Raw genomic sequence first — 19,515 nt, 5'->3', positions numbered from 1 at the left:
TCATGCACCACTATCTTATGCTTTATTGGCTGCTCAAGCCTCTTCACGACGCATCTTGCGGTTGCTTACCTCATTCTTTGGCATCCAGGAGTTGTTTGTGAGGCTCTTCTTATCTTCCTTTTCCCAGCGTACAAGGACACAGTGTTCTTGTCCGCTTCAGCACTTTGTATGGTTATGCTTCGTTCCCAGCTAAAGGCTGGATTGCTCACATGTCCTCGCTCAGCCAAGAAACCCTCAACAATTCCCCCTTTTTGTTTTTGAGCAATCCAGGCTTGATTAATAACTTGGGCTGCCATTTTTCTCAACAAGCTAAACAGGGTCAAATTATTACAATAGCTAAAACCACAATAACTACAACAATGCCCATGCAACATAACTCTTTATGCCAACCCGTTATCCCTAATGACCCAAACCATGAGGACTGTGAGGAAGATGGACTATCTGTACATTCTCATGCCGTCTTGCTCTGCAAACTCAGCCCAGCAATTGGTAGGTCCCAGCTTTCCGTGGCCGTCCCCACAGAGGCAATGGTGGCCTTGCCGTACACCAGCCTGATGCTCTTCGGAAAATCCCGGTATTTATACATTTGCAGAGGAACGGGTTTCAGCACACGTGGCCAGCGGGTGCCAAAACCCACCTCATTTGCAACCTATGACGCATGCGCTCGCTGGCCAGGCGCGCTGCACGAGTCATAGCCATCCTGTCTATTGGTTCATGGGCTTTGTGATGTGGTTGTGATGCACAGAGAATCTTGACCTGTTATGTTAGCCAAGGTGACCTCTACGTTAGTTTTTGGCTGAGGTGGTATTCAGATTGCCGCACCATCTAGGATGTTCCAGATGATGATGGTCGTACAAATCGAGCGGGAGTCTGTTGTGGGCCTGTATCTGTGGAAACACAATCATAACCTCGTTCCCAGGTTATTAATGGAAATGGACCTTCCCATTGCCCTGTTTCTAGATTCTTAACTAAAACCATGACCTTACCCCTAATTTTGGCTTTAGCTAACTTTTACGTTTACCCCACACTGACTTCCCGTAATCACACAATGTTTAATCCAATTATGCTTAACACGCTTCTTACCTAATGCAAGTTCTATATACAATAAAGCACGCTGTCCTAAGTCTTCTACAAGCGATAAATCATATACTTCCTTATAATGCATTAACCAAAAACCTCTCTTAAGGACTCAATGTCTGCTAGTCCTCTAAAGTGTAATACTCTGTTAGCCAGAATCTGTCGGATCAGTGGCTCCAGCACCCGCCGGTACCATGCCAGTTGCCGTTGGGATGATTCCGGACCCAGCATCAGTGCGAAGCATGGCTTGACCCACTTGGCTGGGATCCAACGAATGCCTCGATCTGTAAGCAAACACATATACCCTCTCCCAGTAAGTTTTACTTCTGCGGGTCTGCACCATTGCCCGGACTCTGGGTCCTTATACATTACCATGATTCCTGTACTTTGTTGCGTCCTTTCTGCCTGTAAAAGAGCATGATGCACTACCATTGGTGAGTCTTTGTGATCACCTGTCAATCTAAGATAATTTAGCACAAATAAGGCTTTGGCCAATCGCTCCTCTGGAAGTAAGCCCTAGGTTCCCCCCTTTTGTCTTTGCAGCATGCTCTTTAGGGTCTGGTTGGCCCGTTTGACAATAGCCTGTCCTGTGGGAAGATGTGGAATACCCGTACCATGGTGAATTCCCCACAAATTACAAAATCGAGCAAATCATGTAGAACCATAAGCCGGCCTGTTGTCCCTCTTAATTTCTTTAGGTACACCCAGCACTGCAAAAGAAGCATGAAGATGTTGTTCAACTTGTAAGGACTTCTCTCCAGTTTGTGCCATGGCCCACATGGCAGTAGAATAGGTATCAATACTCACATGCACATAACGCTTTGCACCAAACCACATGACATGGGTGACATCCATTTCCCACAACTGCAATGGCAAAAGACCTCGTGGGTTAACCCCACAGCCCAGGCCCAGCCCCTCCTTTTGACAATCGGGGCATGCTTTAACGATGCCTTGGGCATCAGTGAGTGGTAAGTCAAATTGTTTTGCTAACATCCTAGCGGGTTGGTGCAAGAACACATATGATTGCCGTGCTTGTTGAAAACAGTTCCCTGGAGGAGGCTCCCATGCCGCTGCAACCAACTGGTCAGCTCTTTCATTTCCCTCTGACAAACCTGGTAGTTTTTGATGACTTCTTATATGTGTTATAAAATACTCTACACTCCGAGAATGCAAGCAGCGTAGTAATGACAAAAACAACATTCACAATCTTTTGTTTGTGACCTCCATTACCATTGTTCTTTCCATCCTTTGTACCACCCAGACTACGTAAAGAGAATTGGATACAATATTCAGCGGCTCCTTAGCCCAATGCTGCAGTGCTCAAATCACCACTTTCAGTTCTAACATCTGTAAAGAATCCCCAGGCTCTCCCTTTTCAACATGCTCACACCACTGATCGTTAGCATCTTTCCACGTACAGGCGGCCGTACCTGTCTTTTTCCCAGCATCAGTAAACACTGTTATCCCGTGTACAGGTGTTTCCGACCTCCATGGTTTTTGCTCAAAGGTTTGCTGTTCCAATAGTGACCACAACTTATGCTTTGGATATTGATTACTTATCGTACCTCCAACCCCGCTAATGACACTTGTAACGCTACAGAATGCCGAATTCCCCATTCCAAATGCCATTTTACCAGAGGTATTAGTAACATTTCTGGTTCCGTCCTGCAATCTCTACAATCCTCGTTCTTCCCCTAATGATCAGTTGTGCAAATAATTCCAATCGGGTTACAATAGATTCGTCCGGTTGCATGGCCAAGAAGACCCATTCCAGAATTCTCAAGGGATCTGCGCGCTTTGTGTCCCACTGACAAATTACCGCATAAGGGTGTTGTCTCTGAGAGTCCCCTGTATTAACGATCATCAATATTATCGGTAAATCCTCATTGCATCTGGATGCAAAGCTAGATGCAATTTTCTTTGATATATATTCGAAGGCTCTTTTCTGTTCTCCTGTCATTTCCCATTTCTCGTCTGCGCGTGCGCTCGTACCCAGGAGTTCTACCAAAGCAGCCATATCGTCATTAGTGATACCGCAAAGATTCTGCACCCACTGGATAGCTCCCACAAGCTTCTGGACATCATGCACCGTTAAAATTTCTGAATGTTATTTGAACCTTCTGAGGTTTAACATTGCTAGCATCTATGTGCCACCCCAAATAATTCCAAGGTGCTGACATTTGCACCTTTTCAGGAGCAATTATTAATCCGCAATGGCTTAAGGTGTCCTGTAATTGATTTAAAATTTCATCATGTGGCAAGTTCCTTCCCGCTATCAAAATGTCATCCATATAATGGTAAATAATTAACTGCGGAAACTGCTTTCTCACAGGCTCTAATGCCCAGGCCACATACACCTGACACATCGTGGGGGAATTGCGCATTCCTTGCGGTAACACGACCAATGGTATCTCTTATAGGGCTCTGCCTTGTTAATCGATGGTACCGAAAAGGCGAACCGTTCAGCGTCATCTGGGTGCAAGGGAATGGTGAAAAAACAATCCTCTAGATCTATAATTAACAAATCCCATTCTTCCAGAAGCATAACTGGAGGCGGCAAACCTGGCTGCAGGGCTCCCATAGCATGCATCACCACATTCACAGCTCTAAGGTCATGTAACAGTCTCCATTTCCCACTTTTCTTGGGTATGGTAAATATTGGTGTATTCCATGGACTAGTAGAAGGAGCAACATGTCCCGCTCTCAATTGCTCCTCAACTAACTCTTGTATTTTTAGCAGCCTTTCAGAATTTAGTGGCCACTGATCAATCCAAACAGGCTCATCTGTTTTCCAGCTAATTTTTAGGATTGGATGCCCCTCACTGACCGCTCCTAAAAAGGATGGGTCACTAACATTGCCTTCATTTGGCTCAATAAATCACGGCCTATGAGGCCAAACAATTCAGTTGGGGTAGTCATGACATACGGACGCGTCGTAACGTGTTCACTGTCGGGGAACACAAATGTAATCGGTAGCTGACTTACTAAGGAGGCTTGTGTGCCCCCTGTCCCTGCAATGCCAAAATTTGGATTGATCAATGGCCATGATGGAGGCCAAATATATTGTGAAATAATCATAACATCAGCTCCTGTATCGATTGTCATCGGTTTCTTGACGATAACGCCGTCAGGCCCTTCCAATTGCACTACCGTTTCTGGTTTACCTTTTGGTATGTCCATGGCAAAATATACCTGTGGTTTCCCTGTGGAGCCGAATCCACCATCTCCATGTTGTACTTCACCTGGGTTCGGAACACATGACCTGTGCTATAATATAGCACATAATTGTGGTATTCTGGTACCTTTAGGAATAGAAACAGGAGGGATTAAAACATGAATCATAATTTTCACAGTCCCACAAAAATCTGCATCAATAAGCCCTGGGAATACCAGAATTCCTTTTAGAGCTGTTGAAGATCGCTCCATTAAAAATGCACTAAGCCCAACCCCAGTGGTCCCTTTATGTTGCTACCCAGCAAGTGGACTCCTGCATCCACCAACGTAATGTCTACTGCAGTTTCCACGTCCACTCCGGAGCTTCCTGCAGTGGCAGATCTGGTGGTTGCGAGGCCGCCTGAGGGCTGGCAGCCCAAGCCCCTTGCATTTGTGTCGTCGCACGAGGGGCCTTTGCGCTCGGTGTAAAGTTTCCCTTCTTCCTGCATTGTTGGGCGGTACGTCTATCTTTCTTACAATTGTTGCAGCACTTTTTGTTAGTAGAAACTCTACATTGGCTCTTAATGTGTCCAAGTTTACCACAATTAAAACACTTGACTGAGGGTTTCTTACTGGCTTTATCAATAAGCGGATTCCGTACTGACTCACAGCAGTCCTTAATTTCTCAAGGACTTTCCAGTCACATGCCTCCCATCTTTTTTGTCCATTATTTTGTATAACAATTGGGAATGCTTGGATCATAGTCCCTTCCACAAGGGCATTTTTTATTACTCCCCTCCAATGCCTCTCCCTCTCGTCTGCAGCGGCTATTACAGGCAGCTCCACGTCTATCGCGGGCACAGATGGCTTCAGCTTTGAGAGGTGGGATGGATTAAAGGGTGGGGGGGGGGGCACGGATGGTTCCACCGTCTCCGGTGTCGAGAGGCTGGATGGTTAAAGGGCGGTGGCGGGGGCATGGATGGTGCTGCCTGGGGACCGCCGGTGGCAGCAGCTGGTGGCAGCCGGCGGCAGCCGCTCCATGGCCGGCTGACACACATCGTGGTGGGTGGGCGGAGGGGAGGCGGGGTACAGGGCAGGGGGAGGGGGGGGAGCGGGGCTGGTATACGGCCAAAATCTTCGTTCTCTTGCCTTCTTGGCTCACCCTTTTGGGAGGATGAATATCTCCCCCTCACTTCTGGTTCTTCTGACCGTACTGTCAGTTTTTGTAACTGGTTCACCATCTCTTTAGGAGCTCTTCCACCGTACTACCTGATGGAGGCGGTTCCTTCTCCTCTACAATCTCTCTATCCTCATTAGTCACCCCCGAGTCTGTCGGCTCCGGACCTGCCGGGCGACAATCGGCCCCCCCTAATTCCCCTGCTTCTCGCGGAGTAACAGGCAGGGGGATATCTTCGGTGCCAGCGACCTGGCTGGGTATAGGCAAAGGCTGTGTTTGTGCAGACGTCTCAGCATTAGCAGAAATGGATGCTCGGGGGGGTAGAGATAGCTGTGTAGAGAATGTCCCCCTAACTGCAGCAGGATAGGCTGATGCAGCAGACATGGAGGCAGCAGAAGGGGTCACTGCCGTGCAGACAGTGGCAACTGCCTGCTGTTCCACCCTCATTGCCTGCAGCACATCTCAAATTACCTTCCAGTGCACTGCGTATTTGTTTGCCTCCTTTGCCTTATCTCCCCCGCTTCTAATAGCGTCCCACAGCGCCTTGCCTATATTATCCCAGGTCGCTACTTCAAATGCGACATTTATACTCGGAATAAGTTCTCTCTTCCAAGCCCATAAAAGCAACCCCTTTATCACGGAGTTATTGCATTTCAGTCCTCTCTTAGAGAGAATATGTTGAAGGAGTTTCAGGACCACTTCTTGCTCTTTGTCCAACCCCATCTCCTTCTCCGAGCGCTCACCTGATCAGGGTGAGATTCAACCTACTATTCACTTACACACGCCTCCTCGTCTTCCCAGCTTAGCTGAGACTCAAGCCATACTGCCAGGACAGCAGGGATCATTTCGGTCGGCTTCTCCGCTCCCTCGCTGGTTCAGCTGCACGAGACATTCTCGTATAGACAGTAAAGAGTCGATCTGAGGGTCCCTGTTTGGGCACCAAATGCGGCGGAGGATCCACAGGGGACATCACACACAGACCAATGTGATCAAGTGAAGCCCATTTACGACAACTTTCAGAACAGTTATATACCCTATGCGCTTATGGACGCGCCTTATACAATGCTCTGATTGGTACAATATCCCGTTTCATGCACCACTATCTTATGCTTTATTGGCTGCTCAAGCCTCTTCACGACGCATCTTGCGGTTGCTTACCTCATTCTTTGGCATCCAGGAGTTGTTTGTGAGGCTCTTCTTATCTTCCTTTTCCCAGCGTACAAGGACACAGTGTTCTTGTCCGCTTCAGCACTTTGTATGGTTATGCTTCGTTCCCAGCTAAAGGCTGGATTGCTCACATGTCCTCGCTCAGCCAAGAAACCCTCAACAATTCCCCCTTTTTGTTTTTGAGCAATCCAGGCTTGATTAATAACTTGGGCTGCCATTTTTCTCAACAAGCTAAACAGGGTCAAATTATTACAATAGCTAAAACCACAATAACTACAACAATGCCCATGCAACATAACTCTTTATGCCAACCCGTTATCCCTAATGACCCAAACCATGAGGACTGTGAGGAAGATGGACTATCTGTACATTCTCATGCCGTCTTGCTCTGCAAACTCAGCCCAGCAATCGGTAGGTCCCAGCTTTCCGTGGCCGTCCCCACAGAGGCAATGGTGGCCTTGCCGTACACCAGCCTGATGCTCTTCGGAAAATCCCGGTATTTATACATTTGCAGAGGAACGGGTTTCAGCACACGTGGCCAGCGGGTGCCAAAACCCACCTCATTTGCAACCTATGACGCATGCGCTCGCTGGCCAGGCGCGCTGCACGAGTCATAGCCATCCTGTCTATTGGTTCATGGGCTTTGTGATGTGGTTGTGATGCACAGAGAATCTTGACCTGTTATGTTAGCCAAGGTGACCTCTACGTTAGTTTTTGGCTGAGGTGGTATTCAGATTGCCGCACCATCTAGGATGTTCCAGATGATGATGGTCGTACAAATCGAGCGGGAGTCTGTTGTGGGCCTGTATCTGTGGAAACACAATCATAACCTCGTTCCCAGGTTATTAATGGAAATGGACCTTCCCATTGCCCTGTTTCTAGATTCTTAACTAAAACCATGACCTTACCCCTAATTTTGGCTTTAGCTAACTTTTACGTTTACCCCACACTGACTTCCCGTAATCACACAATGTTTAATCCAATTATGCTTAACACGCTTCTTACCTAATGCAAGTTCTATATACAATAAAGCACGCTGTCCTAAGTCTTCTACAAGCGATAAATCATATACTTCCTTATAATGCATTAACCAAAAACCTCTCTTAAGGACTCAATGTCTGCTAGTCCTCTAAAGTGTAATACTCTGTTAGCCAGAATCTGTCGGATCAGTGGCTCCAGCACCCGCCGGTACCATGCCAGTTGCCGTTGGGATGATTCCGGACCCAGCATCAGTGCGAAGCATGGCTTGACCCACTTGGCTGGGATCCAACGAATGCCTCGATCTGTAAGCAAACACATATACCCTCTCCCAGTAAGTTTTACTTCTGCGGGTCTGCACCATTGCCCGGACTCTGGGTCCTTATACATTACCATGATTCCTGTACTTTGTTGCGTCCTTTCTGCCTGTAAAAGAGCATGATGCACTACCATTGGTGAGTCTTTGTGATCACCTGTCAATCTAAGATAATTTAGCACAAATAAGGCTTTGGCCAATCGCTCCTCTGGAAGTAAGCCCTAGGTTCCCCCCTTTTGTCTTTGCAGCATGCTCTTTAGGGTCTGGTTGGCCCGTTTGACAATAGCCTGTCCTGTGGGAAGATGTGGAATACCCGTACCATGGTGAATTCCCCACAAATTACAAAATCGAGCAAATCATGTAGAACCATAAGCCGGCCTGTTGTCCCTCTTAATTTCTTTAGGTACACCCAGCACTGCAAAAGAAGCATGAAGATGTTGTTCAACTTGTAAGGACTTCTCTCCAGTTTGTGCCATGGCCCACATGGCAGTAGAATAGGTATCAATACTCACATGCACATAACGCTTTGCACCAAACCACATGACATGGGTGACATCCATTTCCCACAACTGCAATGGCAAAAGACCTCGTGGGTTAACCCCACAGCCCAGGCCCAGCCCCTCCTTTTGACAATCGGGGCATGCTTTAACGATGCCTTGGGCATCAGTGAGTGGTAAGTCAAATTGTTTTGCTAACATCCTAGCGGGTTGGTGCAAGAACACATATGATTGCCGTGCTTGTTGAAAACAGTTCCCTGGAGGAGGCTCCCATGCCGCTGCAACCAACTGGTCAGCTCTTTCATTTCCCTCTGACAAACCTGGTAGTTTTTGATGACTTCTTATATGTGTTATAAAATACTCTACACTCCGAGAATGCAAGCAGCGTAGTAATGACAAAAACAACATTCACAATCTTTTGTTTGTGACCTCCATTACCATTGTTCTTTCCATCCTTTGTACCACCCAGACTACGTAAAGAGAATTGGATACAATATTCAGCGGCTCCTTAGCCCAATGCTGCAGTGCTCAAATCACCACTTTCAGTTCTAACATCTGTAAAGAATCCCCAGGCTCTCCCTTTTCAACATGCTCACACCACTGATCGTTAGCATCTTTCCACGTACAGGCGGCCGTACCTGTCTTTTTCCCAGCATCAGTAAACACTGTTATCCCGTGTACAGGTGTTTCCGACCTCCATGGTTTTTGCTCAAAGGTTTGCTGTTCCAATAGTGACCACAACTTATGCTTTGGATATTGATTACTTATCGTACCTCCAACCCCGCTAATGACACTTGTAACGCTACAGAATGCCGAATTCCCCATTCCAAATGCCATTTTACCAGAGGTATTAGTAACATTTCTGGTTCCGTCCTGCAATCTCTACAATCCTCGTTCTTCCCCTAATGATCAGTTGTGCAAATAATTCCAATCGGGTTACAATAGATTCGTCCGGTTGCATGGCCAAGAAGACCCATTCCAGAATTCTCAAGGGATCTGCGCGCTTTGTGTCCCACTGACAAATTACCGCATAAGGGTGTTGTCTCTGAGAGTCCCCTGTATTAACGATCATCAATATTATCGGTAAATCCTCATTGCATCTGGATGCAAAGCTAGATGCAATTTTCTTTGATATATATTCGAAGGCTCTTTTCTGTTCTCCTGTCATTTCCCATTTCTCGTCTGCGCGTGCGCTCGTACCCAGGAGTTCTACCAAAGCAGCCATATCGTCATTAGTGATACCGCAAAGATTCTGCACCCACTGGATAGCTCCCACAAGCTTCTGGACATCATGCACCGTTAAAATTTCTGAATGTTATTTGAACCTTCTGAGGTTTAACATTGCTAGCATCTATGTGCCACCCCAAATAATTCCAAGGTGCTGACATTTGCACCTTTTCAGGAGCAATTATTAATCCGCAATGGCTTAAGGTGTCCTGTAATTGATTTAAAATTTCATCATGTGGCAAGTTCCTTCCCGCTATCAAAATGTCATCCATATAATGGTAAATAATTAACTGCGGAAACTGCTTTCTCACAGGCTCTAATGCCCAGGCCACATACACCTGACACATCGTGGGGGAATTGCGCATTCCTTGCGGTAACACGACCAATGGTATCTCTTATAGGGCTCTGCCTTGTTAATCGATGGTACCGAAAAGGCGAACCGTTCAGCGTCATCTGGGTGCAAGGGAATGGTGAAAAAACAATCCTCTAGATCTATAATTAACAAATCCCATTCTTCCAGAAGCATAACTGGAGGCGGCAAACCTGGCTGCAGGGCTCCCATAGCATGCATCACCACATTCACAGCTCTAAGGTCATGTAACAGTCTCCATTTCCCACTTTTCTTGGGTATGGTAAATATTGGTGTATTCCATGGACTAGTAGAAGGAGCAACATGTCCCGCTCTCAATTGCTCCTCAACTAACTCTTGTATTTTTAGCAGCCTTTCAGAATTTAGTGGCCACTGATCAATCCAAACAGGCTCATCTGTTTTCCAGCTAATTTTTAGGATTGGATGCCCCTCACTGACCGCTCCTAAAAAGGATGGGTCACTAACATTGCCTTCATTTGGCTCAATAAATCACGGCCTATGAGGCCAAACAATTCAGTTGGGGTAGTCATGACATACGGACGCGTCGTAACGTGTTCACTGTCGGGGAACACAAATGTAATCGGTAGCTGACTTACTAAGGAGGCTTGTGTGCCCCCTGTCCCTGCAATGCCAAAATTTGGATTGATCAATGGCCATGATGGAGGCCAAATATATTGTGAAATAATCATAACATCAGCTCCTGTATCGATTGTCATCGGTTTCTTGACGATAACGCCGTCAGGCCCTTCCAATTGCACTACCGTTTCTGGTTTACCTTTTGGTATGTCCATGGCAAAATATACCTGTGGTTTCCCTGTGGAGCCGAATCCACCATCTCCATGTTGTACTTCACCTGGGTTCGGAACACATGACCTGTGCTATAATATAGCACATAATTGTGGTATTCTGGTACCTTTAGGAATAGAAACAGGAGGGATTAAAACATGAATCATAATTTTCACAGTCCCACAAAAATCTGCATCAATAAGCCCTGGGAATACCAGAATTCCTTTTAGAGCTGTTGAAGATCGCTCCATTAAAAATGCACTAAGCCCAACCCCAGTGGTCCCTTTATGTTGCTACCCAGCAAGTGGACTCCTGCATCCACCAACGTAATGTCTACTGCAGTTTCCACGTCCACTCCGGAGCTTCCTGCAGTGGCAGATCTGGTGGTTGCGAGGCCGCCTGAGGGCTGGCAGCCCAAGCCCCTTGCATTTGTGTCGTCGCACGAGGGGCCTTTGCGCTCGGTGTAAAGTTTCCCTTCTTCCTGCATTGTTGGGCGGTACGTCTATCTTTCTTACAATTGTTGCAGCACTTTTTGTTAGTAGAAACTCTACATTGGCTCTTAATGTGTCCAAGTTTACCACAATTAAAACACTTGACTGAGGGTTTCTTACTGGCTTTATCAATAAGCGGATTCCGTACTGACTCACAGCAGTCCTTAATTTCTCAAGGACTTTCCAGTCACATGCCTCCCATCTTTTTTGTCCATTATTTTGTATAACAATTGGGAATGCTTGGATCATAGTCCCTTCCACAAGGGCATTTTTTATTACTCCCCTCCAATGCCTCTCCCTCTCGTCTGCAGCGGCTATTACAGGCAGCTCCACGTCTATCGCGGGCACAGATGGCTTCAGCTTTGAGAGGTGGGATGGATTAAAGGGTGGGGGGGGGGGCACGGATGGTTCCACCGTCTCCGGTGTCGAGAGGCTGGATGGTTAAAGGGCGGTGGCGGGGGCATGGATGGTGCTGCCTGGGGACCGCCGGTGGCAGCAGCTGGTGGCAGCCGGCGGCAGCCGCTCCATGGCCGGCTGACACACATCGTGGTGGGTGGGCGGAGGGGAGGCGGGGTACAGGGCAGGGGGAGGGGGGGGAGCGGGGCTGGTATACGGCCAAAATCTTCGTTCTCTTGCCTTCTTGGCTCACCCTTTTGGGAGGATGAATATCTCCCCCTCACTTCTGGTTCTTCTGACCGTACTGTCAGTTTTTGTAACTGGTTCACCATCTCTTTAGGAGCTCTTCCACCGTACTACCTGATGGAGGCGGTTCCTTCTCCTCTACAATCTCTCTATCCTCATTAGTCACCCCCGAGTCTGTCGGCTCCGGACCTGCCGGGCGACAATCGGCCCCCCCTAATTCCCCTGCTTCTCGCGGAGTAACAGGCAGGGGGATATCTTCGGTGCCAGCGACCTGGCTGGGTATAGGCAAAGGCTGTGTTTGTGCAGACGTCTCAGCATTAGCAGAAATGGATGCTCGGGGGGGTAGAGATAGCTGTGTAGAGAATGTCCCCCTAACTGCAGCAGGATAGGCTGATGCAGCAGACATGGAGGCAGCAGAAGGGGTCACTGCCGTGCAGACAGTGGCAACTGCCTGCTGTTCCACCCTCATTGCCTGCAGCACATCTCAAATTACCTTCCAGTGCACTGCGTATTTGTTTGCCTCCTTTGCCTTATCTCCCCCGCTTCTAATAGCGTCCCACAGCGCCTTGCCTATATTATCCCAGGTCGCTACTTCAAATGCGACATTTATACTCGGAATAAGTTCTCTCTTCCAAGCCCATAAAAGCAACCCCTTTATCACGGAGTTATTGCATTTCAGTCCTCTCTTAGAGAGAATATGTTGAAGGAGTTTCAGGACCACTTCTTGCTCTTTGTCCAACCCCATCTCCTTCTCCGAGCGCTCACCTGATCAGGGTGAGATTCAACCTACTATTCACTTACACACGCCTCCTCGTCTTCCCAGCTTAGCTGAGACTCAAGCCATACTGCCAGGACAGCAGGGATCATTTCGGTCGGCTTCTCCGCTCCCTCGCTGGTTCAGCTGCACGAGACATTCTCGTATAGACAGTAAAGAGTCGATCTGAGGGTCCCTGTTTGGGCACCAAATGCGGCGGAGGATCCACAGGGGACATCACACACAGACCAATGTGATCAAGTGAAGCCCATTTACGACAACTTTCAGAACAGTTATATACCCTATGCGCTTATGGACGCGCCTTATACAATGCTCTGATTGGTACAATATCCCGTTTCATGCACCACTATCTTATGCTTTATTGGCTGCTCAAGCCTCTTCACGACGCATCTTGCGGTTGCTTACCTCATTCTTTGGCATCCAGGAGTTGTTTGTGAGGCTCTTCTTATCTTCCTTTTCCCAGCGTACAAGGACACAGTGTTCTTGTCCGCTTCAGCACTTTGTATGGTTATGCTTCGTTCCCAGCTAAAGGCTGGATTGCTCACATGTCCTCGCTCAGCCAAGAAACCCTCAACAATTCCCCCTTTTTGTTTTTGAGCAATCCAGGCTTGATTAATAACTTGGGCTGCCATTTTTCTCAACAAGCTAAACAGGGTCAAATTATTACAATAGCTAAAACCACAATAACTACAACAATGCCCATGCAACATAACTCTTTATGCCAACCCGTTATCCCTAATGACCCAAACCATGAGGACTGTGAGGAAGATGGACTATCTGTACATTCTCATGCCGTCTTGCTCTGCAAACTCAGCCCAGCAATCGGTAGGTCCCAGCTTTCCGTGGCCGTCCCCACAGAGGCAATGGTGGCCTTGCCGTACACCAGCCTGATGCTCTTCGGAAAATCCCGGTATTTATACATTTGCAGAGGAACGGGTTTCAGCACACGTGGCCAGCGGGTGCCAAAACCCACCTCATTTGCAACCTATGACGCATGCGCTCGCTGGCCAGGCGCGCTGCACGAGTCATAGCCATCCTGTCTATTGGTTCATGGGCTTTGTGATGTGGTTGTGATGCACAGAGAATCTTGACCTGTTATGTTAGCCAAGGTGACCTCTACGTTAGTTTTTGGCTGAGGTGGTATTCAGATTGCCGCACCATCTAGGATGTTCCAGATGATGATGGTCGTACAAATCGAGCGGGAGTCTGTTGTGGGCCTGTATCTGTGGAAACACAATCATAACCTCGTTCCCAGGTTATTAATGGAAATGGACCTTCCCATTGCCCTGTTTCTAGATTCTTAACTAAAACCATGACCTTACCCCTAATTTTGGCTTTAGCTAACTTTTACGTTTACCCCACACTGACTTCCCGTAATCACACAATGTTTAATCCAATTATGCTTAACACGCTTCTTACCTAATGCAAGTTCTATATACAATAAAGCACGCTGTCCTAAGTCTTCTACAAGCGATAAATCATATACTTCCTTATAATGCATTAACCAAAAACCTCTCTTAAGGACTCAATGTCTGCTAGTCCTCTAAAGTGTAATACTCTGTTAGCCAGAATCTGTCGGATCAGTGGCTCCAGCACCCGCCGGTACCATGCCAGTTGCCGTTGGGATGATTCCGGACCCAGCATCAGTGCGAAGCATGGCTTGACCCACTTGGCTGGGATCCAACGAATGCCTCGATCTGTAAGCAAACACATATACCCTCTCCCAGTAAGTTTTACTTCTGCGGGTCTGCACCATTGCCCGGACTCTGGGTCCTTATACATTACCATGATTCCTGTACTTTGTTGCGTCCTTTCTGCCTGTAAAAGAGCATGATGCACTACCATTGGTGAGTCTTTGTGATCACCTGTCAATCTAAGATAATTTAGCACAAATAAGGCTTTGGCCAATCGCTCCTCTGGAAGTAAGCCCTAGGTTCCCCCCTTTTGTCTTTGCAGCATGCTCTTTAGGGTCTGGTTGGCCCGTTTGACAATAGCCTGTCCTGTGGGAAGATGTGGAATACCCGTACCATGGTGAATTCCCCACAAATTACAAAATCGAGCAAATCATGTAGAACCATAAGCCGGCCTGTTGTCCCTCTTAATTTCTTTAGGTACACCCAGCACTGCAAAAGAAGCATGAAGATGTTGTTCAACTTGTAAGGACTTCTCTCCAGTTTGTGCCATGGCCCACATGGCAGTAGAATAGGTATCAATACTCACATGCACATAACGCTTTGCACCAAACCACATGACATGGGTGACATCCATTTCCCACAACTGCAATGGCAAAAGACCTCGTGGGTTAACCCCACAGCCCAGGCCCAGCCCCTCCTTTTGACAATCGGGGCATGCTTTAACGATGCCTTGGGCATCAGTGAGTGGTAAGTCAAATTGTTTTGCTAACATCCTAGCGGGTTGGTGCAAGAACACATATGATTGCCGTGCTTGTTGAAAACAGTTCCCTGGAGGAGGCTCCCATGCCGCTGCAACCAACTGGTCAGCTCTTTCATTTCCCTCTGACAAACCTGGTAGTTTTTGATGACTTCTTATATGTGTTATAAAATACTCTACACTCCGAGAATGCAAGCAGCGTAGTAATGACAAAAACAACATTCACAATCTTTTGTTTGTGACCTCCATTACCATTGTTCTTTCCATCCTTTGTACCACCCAGACTACGTAAAGAGAATTGGATACAATATTCAGCGGCTCCTTAGCCCAATGCTGCAGTGCTCAAATCACCACTTTCAGTTCTAACATCTGTAAAGAATCCCCAGGCTCTCCCTTTTCAACATGCTCACACCACTGATCGTTAGCATCTTTCCACGTACAGGCGGCCGTACCTGTCTTTTTCCCAGCATCAGTAAACACTGTTATCCCGTGTACAGGTGTTTCCGACCTCCATGGTTTTTGCTCAAAGGTTTGCTGTTCCAATAGTGACCACAACTTATGCTTTGGATATTGATTACTTATCGTACCTCCAACCCCGCTAATGACACTTGTAACGCTACAGAATGCCGAATTCCCCATTCCAAATGCCATTTTACCAGAGGTATTAGTAACATTTCTGGTTCCGTCCTGCAATCTCTACAATCCTCGTTCTTCCCCTAATGATCAGTTGTGCAAATAATTCCAATCGGGTTACAATAGATTCGTCCGGTTGCATGGCCAAGAAGACCCATTCCAGAATTCTCAAGGGATCTGCGCGCTTTGTGTCCCACTGACAAATTACCGCATAAGGGTGTTGTCTCTGAGAGTCCCCTGTATTAACGATCATCAATATTATCGGTAAATCCTCATTGCATCTGGATGCAAAGCTAGATGCAATTTTCTTTGATATATATTCGAAGGCTCTTTTCTGTTCTCCTGTCATTTCCCATTTCTCGTCTGCGCGTGCGCTCGTACCCAGGAGTTCTACCAAAGCAGCCATATCGTCATTAGTGATACCGCAAAGATTCTGCACCCACTGGATAGCTCCCACAAGCTTCTGGACATCATGCACCGTTAAAATTTCTGAATGTTATTTGAACCTTCTGAGGTTTAACATTGCTAGCATCTATGTGCCACCCCAAATAATTCCAAGGTGCTGACATTTGCACCTTTTCAGGAGCAATTATTAATCCGCAATGGCTTAAGGTGTCCTGTAATTGATTTAAAATTTCATCATGTGGCAAGTTCCTTCCCGCTATCAAAATGTCATCCATATAATGGTAAATAATTAACTGCGGAAACTGCTTTCTCACAGGCTCTAATGCCCAGGCCACATACACCTGACACATCGTGGGGGAATTGCGCATTCCTTGCGGTAACACGACCAATGGTATCTCTTATAGGGCTCTGCCTTGTTAATCGATGGTACCGAAAAGGCGAACCGTTCAGCGTCATCTGGGTGCAAGGGAATGGTGAAAAAACAATCCTCTAGATCTATAATTAACAAATCCCATTCTTCCAGAAGCATAACTGGAGGCGGCAAACCTGGCTGCAGGGCTCCCATAGCATGCATCACCACATTCACAGCTCTAAGGTCATGTAACAGTCTCCATTTCCCACTTTTCTTGGGTATGGTAAATATTGGTGTATTCCATGGACTAGTAGAAGGAGCAACATGTCCCGCTCTCAATTGCTCCTCAACTAACTCTTGTATTTTTAGCAGCCTTTCAGAATTTAGTGGCCACTGATCAATCCAAACAGGCTCATCTGTTTTCCAGCTAATTTTTAGGATTGGATGCCCCTCACTGACCGCTCCTAAAAAGGATGGGTCACTAACATTGCCTTCATTTGGCTCAATAAATCACGGCCTATGAGGCCAAACAATTCAGTTGGGGTAGTCATGACATACGGACGCGTCGTAACGTGTTCACTGTCGGGGAACACAAATGTAATCGGTAGCTGACTTACTAAGGAGGCTTGTGTGCCCCCTGTCCCTGCAATGCCAAAATTTGGATTGATCAATGGCCATGATGGAGGCCAAATATATTGTGAAATAATCATAACATCAGCTCCTGTATCGATTGTCATCGGTTTCTTGACGATAACGCCGTCAGGCCCTTCCAATTGCACTACCGTTTCTGGTTTACCTTTTGGTATGTCCATGGCAAAATATACCTGTGGTTTCCCTGTGGAGCCGAATCCACCATCTCCATGTTGTACTTCACCTGGGTTCGGAACACATGACCTGTGCTATAATATAGCACATAATTGTGGTATTCTGGTACCTTTAGGAATAGAAACAGGAGGGATTAAAACATGAATCATAATTTTCACAGTCCCACAAAAATCTGCATCAATAAGCCCTGGGAATACCAGAATTCCTTTTAGAGCTGTTGAAGATCGCTCCATTAAAAATGCACTAAGCCCAACCCCAGTGGTCCCTTTATGTTGCTACCCAGCAAGTGGACTCCTGCATCCACCAACGTAATGTCTACTGCAGTTTCCACGTCCACTCCGGAGCTTCCTGCAGTGGCAGATCTGGTGGTTGCGAGGCCGCCTGAGGGCTGGCAGCCCAAGCCCCTTGCATTTGTGTCGTCGCACGAGGGGCCTTTGCGCTCGGTGTAAAGTTTCCCTTCTTCCTGCATTGTTGGGCGGTACGTCTATCTTTCTTACAATTGTTGCAGCACTTTTTGTTAGTAGAAACTCTACATTGGCTCTTAATGTGTCCAAGTTTACCACAATTAAAACACTTGACTGAGGGTTTCTTACTGGCTTTATCAATAAGCGGATTCCGTACTGACTCACAGCAGTCCTTAATTTCTCAAGGACTTTCCAGTCACATGCCTCCCATCTTTTTTGTCCATTATTTTGTATAACAATTGGGAATGCTTGGATCATAGTCCCTTCCACAAGGGCATTTTTTATTACTCCCCTCCAATGCCTCTCCCTCTCGTCTGCAGCGGCTATTACAGGCAGCTCCACGTCTATCGCGGGCACAGATGGCTTCAGCTTTGAGAGGTGGGATGGATTAAAGGGTGGGGGGGGGGGCACGGATGGTTCCACCGTCTCCGGTGTCGAGAGGCTGGATGGTTAAAGGGCGGTGGCGGGGGCATGGATGGTGCTGCCTGGGGACCGCCGGTGGCAGCAGCTGGTGGCAGCCGGCGGCAGCCGCTCCATGGCCGGCTGACACACATCGTGGTGGGTGGGCGGAGGGGAGGCGGGGTACAGGGCAGGGGGAGGGGGGGGAGCGGGGCTGGTATACGGCCAAAATCTTCGTTCTCTTGCCTTCTTGGCTCACCCTTTTGGGAGGATGAATATCTCCCCCTCACTTCTGGTTCTTCTGACCGTACTGTCAGTTTTTGTAACTGGTTCACCATCTCTTTAGGAGCTCTTCCACCGTACTACCTGATGGAGGCGGTTCCTTCTCCTCTACAATCTCTCTATCCTCATTAGTCACCCCCGAGTCTGTCGGCTCCGGACCTGCCGGGCGACAATCGGCCCCCCCTAATTCCCCTGCTTCTCGCGGAGTAACAGGCAGGGGGATATCTTCGGTGCCAGCGACCTGGCTGGGTATAGGCAAAGGCTGTGTTTGTGCAGACGTCTCAGCATTAGCAGAAATGGATGCTCGGGGGGGTAGAGATAGCTGTGTAGAGAATGTCCCCCTAACTGCAGCAGGATAGGCTGATGCAGCAGACATGGAGGCAGCAGAAGGGGTCACTGCCGTGCAGACAGTGGCAACTGCCTGCTGTTCCACCCTCATTGCCTGCAGCACATCTCAAATTACCTTCCAGTGCACTGCGTATTTGTTTGCCTCCTTTGCCTTATCTCCCCCGCTTCTAATAGCGTCCCACAGCGCCTTGCCTATATTATCCCAGGTCGCTACTTCAAATGCGACATTTATACTCGGAATAAGTTCTCTCTTCCAAGCCCATAAAAGCAACCCCTTTATCACGGAGTTATTGCATTTCAGTCCTCTCTTAGAGAGAATATGTTGAAGGAGTTTCAGGACCACTTCTTGCTCTTTGTCCAACCCCATCTCCTTCTCCGAGCGCTCACCTGATCAGGGTGAGATTCAACCTACTATTCACTTACACACGCCTCCTCGTCTTCCCAGCTTAGCTGAGACTCAAGCCATACTGCCAGGACAGCAGGGATCATTTCGGTCGGCTTCTCCGCTCCCTCGCTGGTTCAGCTGCACGAGACATTCTCGTATAGACAGTAAAGAGTCGATCTGAGGGTCCCTGTTTGGGCACCAAATGCGGCGGAGGATCCACAGGGGACATCACACACAGACCAATGTGATCAAGTGAAGCCCATTTACGACAACTTTCAGAACAGTTATATACCCTATGCGCTTATGGACGCGCCTTATACAATGCTCTGATTGGTACAATATCCCGTTTCATGCACCGCTATCTTATGCTTTATT

The sequence above is a fragment of the Buteo buteo genome, chromosome 13 (assembly GCF_964188355.1).
Source record: "Buteo buteo chromosome 13, bButBut1.hap1.1, whole genome shotgun sequence".
Classification (NCBI taxonomy): Eukaryota; Metazoa; Chordata; class Aves; order Accipitriformes; family Accipitridae; genus Buteo; species Buteo buteo.
The sequence above is the reverse complement of the archived record's forward strand: the minus strand, read 5'-3'. Positions refer to the sequence as shown.